The sequence below is a fragment of the Orycteropus afer genome, unplaced genomic scaffold (assembly GCF_000298275.1).
Source record: "Orycteropus afer afer isolate SDZICR_OR568_19922 unplaced genomic scaffold, OryAfe1.0 scaffold00216, whole genome shotgun sequence".
NCBI classification, from domain to species: Eukaryota; Metazoa; Chordata; class Mammalia; order Tubulidentata; family Orycteropodidae; genus Orycteropus; species Orycteropus afer.
In genome coordinates, this window is record NW_006921803.1 from 5543937 (window position 1) to 5554940 (window position 11004).

Consider the following 11004-nt stretch of genomic DNA (forward strand, 5'->3'; position numbering starts at 1 on the left):
CTGTACCTTGACCAGGAGGCTGTCATTTGAACAGAACAAGGGGGCACCACATGGCTTAAAATCAAGAATGGAGTGCATCAGGGTTGTATCCTTTTCCCACACTTATTCACTCTATATGCTGAGCAAATAATCCGAGAAGCTGGACTATATGAAGAAAAACATGGCGTCAGGATTGGAGGAAGAATCATTAACAACCTGAGATGTGCTGATGATACAACTTTGCTTGCTGAAAGTGAGGATGACTTGAGGCCCTTACTGATGAGGGTTGAAGAATACAGTCTGCAGTATGGATTACATCTCAATATAAAGAAAACAACTCACAACTGGACCAATGAGCAGCATCACAATAAATGGAGAGAAGATTGAGGTTGTCAATGAATTCATGTTGCTTGGCTCGACAATTGATGCCAATGGAAGCAGCAGTCAGGACATTAGACGATGTGTAGCACTGGGAAGGCCAACCACAAAAGAACTGTTTCAAGTGCTGAGGAGCAAGGATGTCTCCTTGAGAACTAAGGTGCACTTGACACAAGCCATGATATTTCCAATCACTTCATGTGAGAGCTGGACAATGAATAAGGAAGACCGAAGAAGAGTTGATGCTTTTGAGTTGAGGTGTTGGCAAAGAATGCTGAAAGTACCATGGACTGCTAAAAGAACTAACAGATCTGTCCTGGAGGAAGTGCACCTGAAATGCTCCTTGGAAGCGAGAATGGCCAGACTTCGTCTTACCTACCTTGGTCATGTTGTCAGAAGGAACCATTCCCTGGAGAAGGATGTCATGCTCGGTAGGGTGGTGGGTTGACGGAAGAGGGCAAGGCCTTCAATGAGATGGATTGACATGGTGGCTGTGAAGATGGGCTCATGTATAACAGGGATCATGGATCTGGTGCGGGATTGGGCAGTATTTCATTCTGCTGTGCATGGGGTCGCTATGAGTCGGAAATGACTCGATGGCACCTAACAACAACAACAACATGGTAATTCTATATTCAACTTCTTGAAGAGCCACCAAGTTGTTTTCCATAGTGGCTGCACCATTTTACATTCCCACCAGCAATAGCAAAGGGTTTTACACATTCCCACCAACGTTTGTTATTTTGTTTTAATAATCATCCTATATGGTGTGCAGTGGTATCTCATTGTGATTTTGGTTTGCATTTCCCTAATAATACATCCTTGCTTCCTGAAACAGAAGAGAACCTAAAGCACTTATTAATGAAGATAGAAGATTACAGCCTTCACTATGGATTTCACCTCAACATAAAGAAAACAGCTTCACAACTGGATCAATAAGCAACATCATGATACATGGAGAAAAGATTGATGTTGTCAGGGATTTCATTTTACTTGGATCCACAATCAATGCCCATGGAAGCAGCAGTCAAGAAATCGAATGATGTATTGCATTGCATGAATCTGCTGCAAAATACCTCTTTACAGTATTAAAAAAGCAAAGATTCCACTTTGAGGCCTACAGTGTGCCTGACTGAAGCCATGGAATTTTCAATTTTCTCATATGCATGTGAAAGATGGATAAGGAATAAGGAAGACCAAAAAAGAATTGATGCTTTTGAATTATGGTGTTGATGAAGAATATTGAATACACCATGGAATTCTAGAAGAATAAAGAAAACTGTTTTGGAAGAAGTACAACCAGAATGTTCCTTAGAAGGGAGGGTAGTAAGACTTCATCTTACATACTTTGGATATGTCAGGAGAGCCCACTCCCTGGAGAAGGACATCATGGTTCTTAAAGCAAAGGGTCAGCATGAAAGAGGAAGACCCTCAACAAAATGGATTGACACAGTGGCTGCAACAATGGTCTCAATCATAGCAATGATTGTAAGGATGTCACAGGACCAGGCACTATTTCATTCTGTTGTACATAATGTTGCTATGAGTCAGAACTGGCAATCAAAAACTGCAAGAACAGTAACTAATAACTGTATCTTTTCATGTGCTTATTAACCATTTATATATCTTCTTTGGAAAAAGATCTGCTCAAGTGCTTTGCTTATTTTTAATTAGGTTGTTTGATTTTTTAAATATTCTGGGTATGAAACCCTTTTCAGATACATGATTTCTAAATATTTTCTCAATACTTGAGGTTGTCTTTTTACTTTTCTGATAACAACCTTTGATGCACTAAAGTTTTTAGTTTCAATTAAGTTCAATTTTTCTCATTTTTCTTTTGTTGCTCATTCTTTTGGTGCCATATATAAGAATTCTTTGCAAATACAAGTGAAATAAGACCAAATGCAGGTCCCTGTCTGGTGTGCAGTCAGGCCAAAACAGTTTACACACCAAGTGATTAAAAGGAGAGAAAATTATTTATTGCAAAGCAGCAATGCAAGGAGGCAGTGGTACCTATACCCAGATCTGGCTCCCCAAAACGCCATTGAATTACAGTTTTGTAGGTTTCAGAAGAGGTTATAAAATTTCAGGAATTTAAGTGTGAGATGGTTGACGATTAGCTGAATTTCCTTCGCCTCGGTTTAAAGGGGCAGTAGCATTTTGAACCAGTGCGCTTGCGTACCGGATGAGTCACACTGGCTTCTTGTCATCAGCTGATCTGAGCTTAGGCGGAGGAGAAAGTGTTAGTTCCCAGTAACTGTTCCTCTCTATCCTACTGTGCATGTTCATAGGCCAGAGTTAATTTTCAAGTTGTTTTCTAAGACACATTAATGCGTTTATCACCTGTGCCTAAGGAAACAGCAGGAAAGAATGTTTTTTGTTTTGTTTTGTTTTTCCATTCAGTTCCTAAGAAACTGAGCTTATTGTATTTACTCATCTGTCTCCAACTGGGGTCCTATGTGTTTACTAACTGGGGTCTGTGGTGCGGAAATAGTTGAGGGTAATTAAGTTTACTTATCTATTCCCATCTGGGGACCTATCTGTTCTAATTATCTGTTTTAAGCAGGGTGGGGGAAGTAGTTTTGACTTTACTCGGTTTCACAAGGGCCTAAAGATTTATTCCTAAGTATTCTTCTAAAAATTTTGTGGGTTTAGTTCTTATCTTTAGGTCATTGATCCATTTTGAGTTAATTTTCATGTATAGTGTGACATAGGTATTCAACATGATTTTCCGTATGTGGAAATCCTGTTGTCTCACCCCTATCCTTTATTGAAGAAGCTACTCTTTCCCCATTGAGTTGACTTGAAACTCTTGCAGAAAATCAATTGGTTATATTTGTGTGGGTTTATTTCTGAACTGTTGATTCTATTCCATTGGTCTATATGTCTGTCCTTCTACCAGTACCGTAATGTTTTGATTACTTCAGCTTTATTGTACATTTTAAAATTAAGAAGTGAGAATCTCCTTTCTTTGTTATTCTTTTCAAGGCTGTTTTGCCTAAAAAAAACACTTTAAAATGCTTACTGTGCAGGTTCTTTCAAATATGACATAATAAAGATAAAACATTTGAATATATTTTGAAGATAAACTGTGTGCAAGTTGTGTGTGTTTTTGTGGTGTATACCTCAGCTTTATATTGTTTATAAATAGCTACAGATTGAAAGTCATTCTCAGAAAAAAAAAAAAGAACATCAACACCTTCTAATATTACTTTCTCTTAAGGGTTCAGGTTTATGCAGTTACTCTGGAGTATTTCTTCTAGGTGTTTACACAGTTACTTTGTTTTGATTCTTGTATTGCCTTCCTGTCCTCTATCTTGCTTTATTTTTCTCCACAATACATATCATTACTAGAAATAAAATATATTTCACCTATGTATTTGTTATTATCTCTCTTCTCTATCTAGAATGAAGTTCCATGAGGGCAGACATTTTTATCTCTTTTTGTGCAGGTACTGTGTTTTCATTACCTGGCTCATGAAATAGTTACTCAGTACATATCTGCTTAATAAAAGAATGAATTAACTATTAATATTTTTATCATTATTATTAATAGTAGCTTTTGTTTGACTTGCTTATCTAGGAATGCTAAACTAAATATAATGGGCAAGCTTTACTTTGAAGCTTCCCTTTGGCCTGGTAGAGACTTTGACCATCTATGACACGTTTGAAGGCTACCTCTGCCCAATCCTGCATCCTCAATTTCCTTTCCAATAAACCTTTCACATTCCTCACTGTATCTTGGAGCCTACTTTCCGAGAAACCCAGCCCTGAGGCTTCCCCAAAGCAAACACATTTATTAACAGATATGAAATTTATAAAGGCTAAATATTAAAACAGAAGGAATTTAAGAGGCAATCATTAAAGGATATTTACTGTACAAAAGGACCAACCAAATGTATCTTATTAAATATCAAGAATGTATTCAAAATAACTTCATTAAAAAATTAATTTTTAAAAAATTAGAAAATATATCTACTGAGAAAATTTATATTTCTCTTTAGTATGAATGATACAATGTTAATAATAATTAGAGCTGTAGGTTTAGAGTACCTCCTATATTTATCAAGCATTATGCTAAACACTTTACATATGCTTTCTTATTTAAGTTTCACAATAACTCTATGTCATTGCCCCTTGTCTACAGATGAGGTAACCAATGTTTAGAAGTTGTGTAAATTGCAAAAGATCTCTCAGAGGCATGATTTAGATCTAGATGAGAAAGGACGCTCAGGTTCTTCACCACCACCATCCATAACAACTCACCTAGGTTGAATATTTGAATATTTTGAATATTTTACAGGTACTAGTCTATTTAATCCTCACAACAACATCTTAAGGCACATATTATTGTCATCAACATTTTACAGATGAATAATTGAGGCAAAATTAATTTGTATGACTTGAGAAGGTCAACACCTAGTAGGTTGAAGAGTTGGAATTCAGAACAAAGGGAATCTGATTACAGAGTTTATCACTATGCAATGCTATCTCCATCACGTTTAAATGTAGCTTGGCCTTGACCTGCAACAATCTACCAATTAAGAACAAAGGAAGACGATTGGCAGTTATATCCAAGTTAAAGTGGTTTAATTGGAAGAGCAACTAGTGACAGTTTTGCTAAAGGACCTACTATTGCTTAAACATAATCTCTATTTTGTGCTGTTGACATGGTGGGATCCTATCAATCAACACTACTTGCCTGTTAAAATTGTCCTTTACTTTTATGTGGTAAGCTTCATATGCCGTAGCCGTAAGCCCCAGAAAGTATTTTAACATGCTTAGAGACCTTCCAGGTGTTCAAATGAGAAATGACAGACTAAGCTTCACTTTCCACTGTAATGTTTACCGAAACAGGCTCTGGGGCTGAGCCTTTCCTCTTTGGGATGCGACAAAGAAAGGAATAGACAGAATGTCTGCCTACTTTCCATTCCTCCAAACACGTACTCTCACGTCTCTGGGCCATTGCTGAAGCTATGCCCTCTAATTAGAATTTTTCCTTCACTACTTACCCAAATTCCTTTTCTCCTTTAAGATCTGACTCAAGCCTCACTTTTCTTGTGAAAACTCTCCAATTCTTCTTCTCTGCATGACTATCAACATATTCTTTGAGAAAGCATGTGATTTCTGTGCTCCCACTTTGTTTATATCTCTATTCTAGAATTTTCCATTATGTGATTCAGTTAATTTTGTATGCACTTCCTGTGAGTCCTTTGAAGGCAAGGACCATGTATTTTAATTGGTTTTGAACTTGCTGTGCTTTGCAAGGTGTCTGGCATATATACAGGTTGTTAGATTGATATTTAAGAATATAAGATTATTCAAAGGCATAAAAAGGGTATTATTTATCTAATCAGATACTACAAGATTGGAATTTTCAGTAGATGTGTCAGGAACAACACACTAACCCACAAACCAGTGCATAACATTGTCTGGGACAATATGAAGGCAGGGACCATGTGTATTTTACCTTACAACAGAGTCTCCAGCATCTAGCATGATATCTATCACTTAGTAAACACTCAGTTAATTATACAGTTGTTGAAGCAATATTGTGATCCATTATTATTACCAGGCTTCCATGGAACACATTGTACATTCCCACCTTCATATTATTTCTGTGAGATTGTCCTTATGTTACAAATTGCATGCCCCATTACAAAAACAAAAAGAAGACATTCTTAGTCAAAACAGGGACTTGGTGACCTGCTGCATCAGTATACTCATAAATTTCTTCTTTCAGGCTCTCCATCATATAATTTAGCAACAACCAGGGTTCCTGTGACTGTCCCACTCTGCCACCCTTTATAGGCTCATTTTACAACTAATGGTAAAACAGGATTCTGATAAATCACATCTTAATGTAAGCCCTGAAGAATAGTATGATGAGCTAATGGGCCAGGTGTATTTCATCTAACTCAAACATCTTTACTTGCCTGGCAGCTCTTCAACCATTACATTTAAATGTAACATGATTTGGCCAGCCCTTCCACACCTGGGGAATATTTTTATACTTTTGAACACAAATAAATACACTCTTTTACACCGAATCCACCCACCCACTCACTCAACCACATGTGTTTTCCCAGACTAAGCTTCATAATGAACCTGATGTTGTTAGGTTTACAGTGACACCTTTGTTCTCCCCTGAGGGTCCTGGTATATTCTTCAGTAAACTCAGTGTCATGCAATTGTTGAGCAAATAGACCATGAGTCAGCCTGTTAGAGTGGATGATGATAGCCTTTTTTAAAGTAAGAATGATGGGAGGGCCTGAGAGAAAAGAAGAAATGTGGAATTCTGCCAGAAGTCAACTCAAAGATACATTTTTGTCACTATGTCCATTTAAAACAGGTTTCAGTTCCAACCAAACATATGGCTTTTCCCTTTATAAAGAAGTATTTTACACAAATATTTATAACAGCATTAGTCATAATGACCAAAAGGTAGAAACAACGCAAATGTCCACCAACCAATGAATGGATAAACAAAATGTGTTATACTCATTCACTGGAATATTATTTGGCTATAAAAAAGAAATGAGGTACTGATATATACTACAATATAGCTGAGGCATGAAAACATGTTGAGTGAAAGAAGTGAGACCACAAAATACCATATATTATATGACTTCATTTTAATGTAATGTCCAGAATACATACATATATTGAGAAAGGAAATAGACTAGTGTTGGCTTAGGGCTGGAGAATAGGGGTATTGGGGCTAGGAGAATAATGGTTAAAGAGACGGGGATTTCTTTATGATAATGAATATGTTCTAAAATTGACTGTGATGATGGTTACATATATTTGTGAACATACTAAAAAACACTGAATTGTATACTTCAAATGAATGAATTGTATGGCATGTGAATTTTATCTCAGTGAAGCTATTTTTTAGAAAGAGAATTTTTACCCTGGGCATTGAGCCTGCCTCTTAGAAAAGAATGACCGGGGTATGAGAAAATTAAGAAACACATTCTTTTTCCCCACAGAATAGTCCTTGCTGCTTCCGTGTTTGATCTAAATTCACTGTACCTCCATATCCTCAAGTACGCAACTATGGGAATGCAATAGAAACAAAAAAAGTTCATAAAACAAGGGTCATAATTTCAATCCAGTAACTTACATGCTTTGTTTGGCCTTCACAACATTTTTACAATTTTTAACTTTTGATCTTTGAATTCAAGGCATACAGGCGTATTCCAGTTTGCTATAGTCTGCACCTTCCCCTACACCTGGCATGCTTCACTCATTTATTAACTGCTTGAACATTTGAACTTGAGGCTTCAGGAATAAACACATTGACAGGTCATAGTCTCTCTTTGAATACCTAATATATAGCATTATAGTATAAAAAATAGTTGTTTCATGACTTCCTGATTAAAAGTTGCAACATTGAGAGAAACTTGTGTGAGGGTTTAGATTCAAGCATACTGTATAGGCTATGTTTTTCTGGGCTCTGTGCAGCAGTTATAAATACAGGCAAAATCTAAATCTGTAATGAATTCAATAATGAAGGAGAGTTGGACAGATGGAACTTTCAGACACTAGCAAATAACTACTGGATTTATAAACCAAAAGGTCTTTAAAATCAGAAACTAACATATATTTAAGACATTTTCCTTCTTAGTTTAATAAATCATGCAGATAGGAAAGTAGTCTAGGATTTTGCTATGGTAAATAAAAAACAAAAAGAAACTCATTGCTGTTGAGTTGAGTCTGACTCACAGCAACCTTAATGGACAGAGTAGAACTGGTTGCCAAGGTGGCAATCTTTACAGAAGCGGACTGTCACATCTTTCTCCCACAGAGCAGTTGGTGGGCTCAAACTGCTGACCTTTCAGCTAGCAGCTGAGTAGTTATCCACTGCACCACCAGGGCTCCTTTGCTATGGAATAGCTAGCTGTATTTGGATATACCAGGGCTCCATTATTTTCCTGTAGTATAAGAGTTTCATACAATGACAACATTGAAGTATCAAAAAACAAAAATCAAACCAAGATTGAAGTACCCACATTAGCTTATACTAGTGTTATGGATAACATTGAGAAAAATGGGAATTCCAGAACACTTGATTTTATTCACGAGGAACTTGTACATAGTTCAGGAGGCTGTCATTTGAACAGAACAAGGGGATCCTGAATGGTTTAAAATCAAGAAGGGAGTGTGTCAGGGTTGTATCCTTTCACCATATTTATTCAATTTGTATTACTCTCAAGGCTGAGAGTAATTCTTGGACTCTACCACCAGAACTTCTGATTCACTAGTTTGGGGATGGGGTGCACAATTGTACACTTCTAACAACTTCATAGGTGTTGCTGATGGTGCTAGTCTGGAAACCACACATTGAGAATCACAGGCCTGCACAGTGAATATGAACCCTGTTCCCCAGTGTCAGCTTGAGAATGACTTGACACTATTGTTAACACTACTGAAAAATTTTTGGGAAGAAAGCTAGCTGGTCAGGTGGTGAATACCTAATCCTTCAACCAGTAAGGCAGGTTAAATCTTTCCAGGATACAGGAAGGACATGCTGATCAGGCTAAAACAATCAATACTTATTATACTTTTTCTTTGATTAAGGGAGAATGGAAAAATTTTTTCAATGACACACATTTTGACAAAATTAGGAGGAATGGATCAATCCCTAATTACAATGACGATGTAAACAAGTCTCTCAGAAACTGATTGACATCAAGAAAGACAAAAAAAGACAAAAAAAGAAAGAATATTTACATAGAAGATTTGAGCCACACCAGTAGCAAGTTTGATTGAGTGGGAATATGATGACTTCAATATTCAACTGAAAAAGTTAATTCTTTTCAAGCTTTTCTGAACTACTTAGGAAAATGGAAAAATGCTTGGCGATAAAGGAAATCTCACTAGTAAGTAACCTCCTGGTAGTTGTCATTTCTGAAATGTTTTTGTTTTTTCTTTGATTTGTTTCCTGGGGTCTACCTACCAGTCCCTGTGTTGCTTCTGCCTGTTTGGACCATCTTGGCCTCAACTCCTGCATTTCTGCTGTATGGTTTTCTTTCTTAGTTGTAATTGCTCCATGAAGATGTTTTTCTTTCTTGTTTTTAATTAATGGTGAAATATTGAGTGTGATTTTCATTTGCTGATGGCAGTGTTTTTTAGATGCATTTTCATTATCCTTAGGGGCGTGGGCTGCTTCTCTTCCCTGTTTTCCTTATATGCTTTTCACATGATGCTGAGCATATTCCTCAGATCTAACATGGTGCTGGGATTATGTCCTCTCCCTGCTTTGCTTTCTCTATAGGACTTAAGAACAAGAATGGAAGTTTTAAAGAATCCATTCCTCTTTAGTATTACAGAATCATCTGTTTATTTATAACGATGTATTTCAAGATTGTCACATTCATGAACTTGATTAAATGATTGATGGTCACTAGATTTTTTGTTTGGAATTATGATTTAGCAAACAGAGTATGGACAGATGATGTTTGTGAAACATTCAATGTCCTGCATGGGTCATAAAAATGAGGGTGAGTGGGAGTTACGGAATAATGATCAGTTATTTGTTTTTAGAAGCCAGGGTTTATTTTATGTTAGAAAAAAATATATGTATACATTTTTTTAAAAATATCAATTTGGGCTAAACTCAAAATTGTATTTCTTCCAAAATGTGGTGAAGTCAGTCCATTAAGGTTTTGTTTCTATAGTATGTGCTGAAAACACTTATAAGTAATAACTGCTTATATTTATTGAGTTTGTATTTTTGCTAGCCACTTTATATACATTAGTTAAGTTGAGGCTTACAAAAACTCTATCAGGTAAGTATTATTATTCATTATTATCCTTAACAGAAATTCAGGCTTAGTTTGTTTTAATCACTTCCTAATGGTCATATTTCCCAAGTATGCCTTGTTCTAAGGCCTGGGTATTTTTCTACTTCTCAAAAATTTTTCCACATTTGAAAAATTCTGAATCAGGTATTCACAACTACAAGCTGACTGAGGATGAATCACAGTCTCATCAACCCTGAGATCCAAAGAACTAAGTGGTGCCTGGCTACAACTACCTACTCTTCTGATGAGGGCCACAAGGGATGTATCTTGATAGAATAGGAGAAAAATGTGGAATGGGACTTCAAATTCTTAAAATCTCAGATTTATGGGACTGGTTGAATTGGGGGATTTCCTGAGATTATTGTTCTGAGATACTCCTTAAGTCTTGAATTGACTCTAGCCCCTGATGTTGCCTTTTAGCTAAATCACAGATTGGCTCACAAAATAAAGAATATCACCTGTGAGTACTGTGATCCTTAAAAAAATCCTCTTTATGAGACCAAATGGTCAACAATTACTTTTAAAATTACTTTAAAAAGATAGGATGAGAAGCTACCTGACAAACTAACTGGAAGAGATCCATATTTGTACCCATTTCAAAAAAAGGTAATCTCACAGAATGTGGATATTATCAAACAATATCATTAATATTACATGCAAATAAAATCATACTGAAGATAATTCAAAAATGTTTGCAGCAGTATATTGACAGAGAACTTCCAGAAACTCAAGCTGGATTCAAAAGAGGATGTGGAACAAGGGATATCATTGCTGATGTCAGATGGATCTTAGCTGAAAGCAAAGAATACCAGAAATATGCTTGTTTGTTGTTGTTAAG